Source organism: Gymnogyps californianus, chromosome 5, assembly GCF_018139145.2.
Source record: "Gymnogyps californianus isolate 813 chromosome 5, ASM1813914v2, whole genome shotgun sequence".
NCBI classification, from domain to species: Eukaryota; Metazoa; Chordata; class Aves; order Accipitriformes; family Cathartidae; genus Gymnogyps; species Gymnogyps californianus.
In genome coordinates this window covers 6,753,911-6,761,446 of record NC_059475.1, presented here as the reverse complement: position 1 = coordinate 6,761,446, position 7,536 = coordinate 6,753,911, and positions in this window count along the sequence as shown.

Here is a 7,536-nt window from a genome sequence, read left to right as displayed (position 1 = left end):
TCTCTAGCAAACTGTGTTCAAAGCCTTTGTGCCTGGTCCCCCCAGCCCCAGTGCAGCTGCCCTGACCACTAAACGCAATGCCACTGTCCCTGGGGTCGTATGCACACCAAGCACTGTGTGTACTGGCAGGCAGAGCTCGCTTTTCTTCAGTGCAATGCAGGAAGGCTATGCTAGTCCAACTCCATCCCAGTTAGCACTATTCATGACTTTTGTATTGGCAAACTCCAAATGTGAAATAGGAAGACCCGCAGTGAGGATTTGGAATCTCTCTGGTCCTTTGCTTGGTGCTTTGTGTACTCGGGGCAACCCCTGCCTGGTGGCAGCAGGCAGTCAGTATCCGTGGGATCTGGTGTATTTGGGCTCTGCTGGTTTCTCATGAGCAGTAGTACTGTGTGCCCTAGGTCTCAGGGATGCTTAAGTCCAGCTTCTTTTTGTTTCCTGGTGACCTAGGTGTCAGAATGCCTTCAAAATGTCAGTCTGTGATCTTGTGGTGAATGCACACTGGAAATATCCATGAGGAAATTAATAATGCTTTTCATGCATAACTTCTATTTTATGCAGTATAGAAATTGAATGAAAAATATTTTGCATTCAGCAGCTCCAGAAATGTCCACCATGAAACGGACAGAGGTTCTGCGGAAAAAATGAGTGATTGCTTTCATTATGTATAAGCACAAGGACACCTTCTCCAGTCTTCCCAGACAAATTTCTCACAGTTTATATTTTCTGAGTGCCTGATTTTATAACATTTATATTCTTTTAGAGCAGGTTTTGGGAATGCACTGCGCTTCGAAAGTAGAAAACATATACATGTCTATATAGCTGTATACGCTAGGAAATATATACAGAAACTCAGATGTTATGTTCTGGCAACTGAAACTGTTGAATATGTAATAGCACCCATTGCAGTCATAACAACTTAGCCGGTTTCGATTTGGCCAGGGTATTGATACTAACACGCAGCCTGCATCTCCCAGATTCACAGCCTTGAGAAGGGCTGCTCTCTCTGCACCATGCTGTTCACAGAGCACTGTAAATAGAGGATATGCATACATTGTACCATCCGCTGCAAGCACAATGACTGGTAATGTGAATGGTAGTCTTAAACATTAGCATATGCTGAAAACATAGCTCTTTGCAGACTATTTAGCAGGAGAACTTCATTGCAAGGTTTTTTTCAGCTAGAAGTCAGTTGCCGTGTTTACAGCTGATAACCAGGTTTGCCAATTAAGAGTAATAACTACATGTGTTTAGCATCATGCTAATTTCCCAAATAGTTGCCATGATCTTCTCTGAAACCTTACAAGCCAATCATGCTTATAATGAACAACAGAGACTGGCTGATGTTTTATCTAGTCTATTTAAGATCATTGTTATGCTCTAATGTTGTTTTGTTTTGTTTTTTAAAACAAATTGCACAGGCTGGAAGGAAACATAGGGATTCATTTCTATAACTGTTAACTGTTCTGTTCAACAGCATCACGCTGGCAGATGAGCAAGCTCTATAGGAGCTAAATCTGCTTTAAATAATCAGTCAATTGGAAGTTGCTAATTAGGATCTGAAGTAAGAGAACCTATCAAAGAAAAATTGCTTTTTGAGGTGGACAGCTGGGATAAGTGGGACATAAGAAGGAGGGAGGGGACTCTAAGTTGGGAAAGGTTTTCTTCTGGGAGTTGAAGGAGTCAACAGTCATACTCTTGTGAAAAAGATGGAGTGCAACGCTGAATACCAAACTGCACGAGGAAGAATGTAGCCTGCTTGATACATATGGTAATCTTTCTTCTATTCTCAGCATTGGAAAAACCTCAGCTGGACTTCTCTGGCGCTGCAGTTCAAGAGGATGTGGACCAGTTGGAAAGAGGCCAAAGAGGAGCATTGAGCATAATTAGAGGTCTCGGATATGACCAGGGAGGTAAGAGCTAATCAAGTTACATGGTTCAGTTTGTAGAAGAGAAGACTTTGGGCAATGTAGGGATAATCCTCAAGTATGCAGGAGGTAGAATCAAGCTGTAAAAAGGACAGAAACAGTCTTTCCTAAAAGCCCATGTTTTATTTGATAGGAAGTTTCGATCTTACACTACAGGAAGAAAGATGTAGGTTAAACAATGGCGAAAAGCTTTCTAACAGTGAGGATAATGAAATATTGGAGTTTCTGTCTTTGGAGGTCTTTAAAAACACGTTAGACAACCATCTGTCACAAATGATATAGGTATAGATGATCCTGCCTGGGGCAGGGGGATAAACTAGATGACTTCATGAGGTATTTTCTTTCCCTGTTTTTCCGTGATTCAACATTGAGGCTACGCTCACTTATGCATGTTTGGATCTGATCCATTAGTCTAGTCTGAGAGTCGCATTCCAGGATAGGATTTTAAAAAGAGCTTTGAAAAAATTTGGTGCAATTTGGGTGCCTACCTCCCTTTTTATCCTTTTGAGAATCCTAGCCTGTAAAAGTAGTCTTCATCCAGACGATTTTCTGTATGTTGATATGTAAAGCCTCTGGCTAAATCTGTGTTTCCCTGAAATGTTTCTGCCTGCTCCAACATGCCCTTGTACGTTAAATTGCTATTTTTCTGGATGAATCATGCTGAGAACATTCAACATATCAAGCTGGGTATAAAAATGTGCAGTCAGAATGTGAACTAATCAACAGCAGCTTTTGTGTTTCTTCTTTACATGCAAAAAGGACCATTTCCAGATCTCTCCACTGGCTCTGGCTAACCCAAATATCTGAGTGAACAATAAACTGACCCAACCAGCAGACAGCCCCATGGGAAGCAGAGGTTTGGCAAAGACTGACTGATCTAGCGTGAAAACAGAACACAACATATTTTAAATGAATAAAGTAAATAACATTGTGAAATTCTGTTGATTCTTTCTTATGAGCTGTGCATAGCATCTATCCTTTTTATTTCATCCATGCTCTCTATTGTCTACACCTTTGGACCTCCCTGTTGGCTACTGCAACTGTTTTTCTGGTGCCCTTTTATATCCCGTCAGTACTTGTCTTGTGCCCTGTTGCTCCACTGATTTCTCCAAAGAGTCTTTTCCATCTTTCTTCTTGTTTTACATCAAGAACAAGGAGCAAGTTATATTGGGATTAGGAAGTCAAGCAACTACACTTGAGTGTGAGCCAAAAAACTCCACAACTGAAATGTGCCTGTCCTCTGCATAACAGCCAAGGGAGTAGGGCATTAACCCAGGAGCCTGGTGTGCTACTTCTTAGTCTAAGGGACTTAAATTCACATTACTCAGAAGTGTACTTTCTACACAAGAAAAGAAAGAGGGAGTAGAGTCGTTCCTCAACCCTTCTTCTCAAACTGGGTCACACTTTGGAGAGGGCATGCCTAGAGCAGGAGAAGAAACAGGCACAAGCATGAGTCTGTTGCCCTGCAAGGAAAGGATGTTAAGGGAGGAGAGTGTCTGCTTGCAACTCAGCCATTGAAGTACTTGCCAGGGAGCAGGGTTGAACCATAGAGGACCTGTAACTTTGGTTTTCCACAACCTGAAGGAATATGAGAACCATCAGCACATCATATGAAGCACATTTTAAAAGAAAAAAAAAAATTAATCGGTCAAATACAGATCATAGGCACTTCAGTGCAGAAAGCTGTTCAGAGCTCGTGATGATCTGGGTCTCGCACGTAGATGACTTTTATAGCTCTCAGTCTGGGAAAGATTATTTCAGAGACATTTCCCTCTTCTGTGTCTCCTGCTTGCTAGTTTAGGGCCCTCCACGTGCCCCACTTGCCCTGTTTCAAGAGAATTTAATTGCAGTTATCTCTCTGGATTTACTGGATAAGGGAAATTTGGGGAATGCCTTAAGACCACGTAGCCCTGGAGGTAGGTGTACTTTGCTAAGATCCACCCTGCAGAAGTCCCTCTGCGAATTTGTGCCCAAACTGTCACTTTCAGTGCTCTCTGCAATTCTATCAGGCTGGTTTGCTTGCTTTTATCCTATGCTTTACAGACCTCCCTGTGCTATAAATGCTTCCTTTTCCTCTTTTATCATGCTGTACTCCTTGCTTGCAACAGCTTCCCACTTCCTTATCAGTTATTCCAGTTTGTTAAACCCCCTTTTTCCTGTTAGCGGTTGCCTATATATTCCCCTGTGGGATGTTCTAGCAACACAAACTTTGAAGTTCAGAGAAGCGCTTGTCAGTGCCCACGGTGTTCAGGCACCCTGCATCTCCCTCAGCCTTTACATCCAGGGAGCACGGGGCAGTGCCTCTCTTGCTCTTTCAGGGCTTAGGACGAAGCATTCCTCCATCCCTCGCCCACCGCTTCCTTCAGCCCGGCCAGCCTCACATATGTGCGCTTGATTTTTGCCCACTTGTTTTTTTCCTTGAGCCTCCGCACTCTCGGGGCGGTATGTCGGCGTTGTTGGTATCTGTGACTAAGTGTCAGGCCCCGTTTGATCGTGGCGAGGCGAGCAGATATAACCAGCTGCCTGACCACAGCTGGTCTGCCTAAACACAAGGGCTGGGCTGTGAGCCTGGCCGGCTGCCCATCAATGACTGACCAAAATCCCACCAGCTGCTTGGGGCTATTGGGTGGTGCTTTGAACCCTGACCGTGGAGGACTGCCTGGGTCCTGCTTCTTGATGGTTCTTGCTCCAGCTTGTCCTACGCCTATAGCACAGGATCACTGGCTTCAGACAGCACTCCTGTCCGCCAGCAGCCTCCTGTCCTTCCTCCAGCTCTAGCCTGGTCCAATCTTAACATAGTCAGGTTCTGTACATGGATGGCACCCTACTACCTACAGCACGGTTAAGCTCTCCTGATGTTCAGCACAGAGACATCAGTTTAAAGAGTGAACTTCCCTGGCACTGTGACATGCCAGAAAACACTCTGGTGTGTGCTCCTCCTCTGCCAGCGATGCAGAGACAAAGCCCCTCGGGAGCTGTGACTGTCTTCATCCTTACAGCGCTCAGTATCGACATCAGCAGCATGACCTACGCTCAAGTTGGCATGAAAAATATTTGTCTGTCTTTCCAAATTAAGTGGCTTTGGCCTATTTTCCGTTACAGCGGCAGCGCGTGGTGTTGGCACAGCCAGTCCTGCCGCTCCCCTGTGGGAGTGGAGCCGCTGCTGGCGGAGCCCAGAGCAGCCACCATGCTGCCAGTGCTCCCACCCGTGTGGTCTCCAGAGCCCAACTGAGGGACCGCCAGGCTCTCTGCAAGGTTGTCAGTGCTCCCCAGGACAGTCTCTTGGTAGCTGGTGGCAAGATGAGGACACCCTGGAAAAGTGACTGTGATCTCTCCACAAGATGATGTCTCTAAGCCTTGAAGCCAAGGTTGCTGTTTGGTCCCGGGGCAGTACTGGATTGCTACACTTAAAGACAGGTCCTGGAGACCCCGTTCTCGTCCCTTAGCCTCAGTTCTCATGAATGAAATGTCTGTTTAACCTGCTACTAGATATTTCATTATCTTGTCAGTATTATTTTACCTCTTTAAATAAGTCTTTCTCCATTTTTTAACTTAAATCCATTCAAAACAGCACTTTGAAAATGAAATGTCCTGACTTTTCAAGACAAAATGTTCTGACTTCTGTAGTGAAATTATTTCTCAAAAATAATGTATTCATGAAGGATTTTCCTCACTCAAAGCTTGCTGTTAAATATCCTTCTTTCTGAACACTTCTCCCTCTATACTGCTGGGCACACAAACTAGACAAGATCAAGCTTTAAGTCTGGGTGGATTCTGGTGTCTTGACTTTTGTGGATGTTTGCTTAAATCAAGCTGTAAGCAATTCAAGAAAAGCATCTGTCCTTGTGAAGCACAGTGTGTCTTCATCTGCTTCTTGACCCACAGTCTTTCAGAATATAGCTCCTTTCTCATTTTTCTTTGGGTGTCTTCCAGCCCTACTGTATTTTCCATTTCATCTCCTTCAGCAGTGTGACTAAGCACCTCTTGAGGGTTAGTCTATGACATGGTCAGTTCATTTGAGTTGATAATTTCTGGGAGTTGTACAGCTGGACTTGTGTTTTTAAGTTTCCCTTTACCCCGTAATTTTTTTCCCTTGGAATGGCTTAAGGAAATGCACACAAACTAAAATCTGCATGTGGTTTTACTTGGAAGGCTTAACGAGAGATGTTGATCTATGTGTTTCTAGTCTGTTTCTACAACAAGAAAGTCTGAATTCTGTATAGAACTTCCCTTATATATGCAAAAGTGAAGATATTGGGCAATTACTATTTCAGCTAGAAAGCAATATGTTCCGAGCAGTTCTGGAACATCACGTTTATGAACTTTCCTCTTTCTGCCATCCAGATCCTCTTTTAATGAAGAAATGACCTTGGTGGTCATCCTTCATGTTCCTAAGGTGCATTTGCTCCTAGAAGCTACCCCCATATTCTGTTCCAGGCTTTCAAGGCACACTAATAGACATTCATTGCTGGATAGACTGATGCAGCCTTTATGATTTTTGCCACGATTAAACTTGGCCAGATTGACATATTGGATTTAAGGGAAAGTGTCTGGGTTAAAGTGCAGGCCAGACTACTAGGAAAAAGGAAAAAAAGGCAGAGTGAAGGCAGCTTGACTGCTGGAGGTGTAGTCCTCTGCTGCCTCAGCTTGGGCTGGACAGTTCAGGCAAGTCTAACTTTGATCTTGGACTCTCATGGTTGCTAAACTTTACTCACGCACTGATGTCAATAGGATTATGTTAAATTAGATTAATAAGTGTTTGCTAAATTGTAGCTTTGGACTATACACACTACTGGAGAGCACATGAACAATATTGTTGTGGGTAGCTGGAGTCACAACTCTGAGTCACACGACTTGATGAAACAGAAGGAGCATCTGTTAATAGAAGGTGCTCTAACTGGGATTAAAACAAGGTTAAGCACAATAGTCTGGTTTCTCATCTCTTCGGTGTACCAGGCCCATTTGCTTCTAATTAAACCTGTTTTTCTTCACACAGCTGCAATTTCCAGTCACAGTTCCCTGGGTGCTAACACCTCTCATGTGTGCTGGCCTCTCCCTGACGGAGCTCAGGGGAGCGGTGTGGCTGTTTGCTAACTCTCAGCTTTGTGCCCACGGAAATCGCAGCCTTCCTTTCATCAGGAAGTAAGTGTACTTTCCTTATCCGTATCTATAAATCTAAGAATTTTAAGTAGTTGCTCCATGTGTTTCTTAATTGATCAGGTTTGTGCTGTACTGTGAATCTGAATGAAAATTTGCTGACTGCTTTTGGTTTTTGGTCTGCAAAGAAAGACACGCAGAGAGCTTGGCTATTCCTGTTACCGTTAATGGAGAAAGATCCTGTGTATTTAAAGTCAGCATTAAACATTTGTTGGCTTCAATGAATTAAGAAAGTCTGTCTATTAAAGGATTTTCCAGGTTGTTCAGAGCCTCCAGAAGTGTTTTTAGTCAGTATGTAACAGAGTTGGCTTTCAATGTAGGCTGCTGTGAGATGAAGGAGGAGATTGAGCAATGTGTGAACTGTGGTTTATTTGTTCTCCCAGAACGGACTCAAAATAGCAATTTGTGGTTTGGATGTGAAGTGTGAAGAGGTTATCTGGCTGACCTGGGA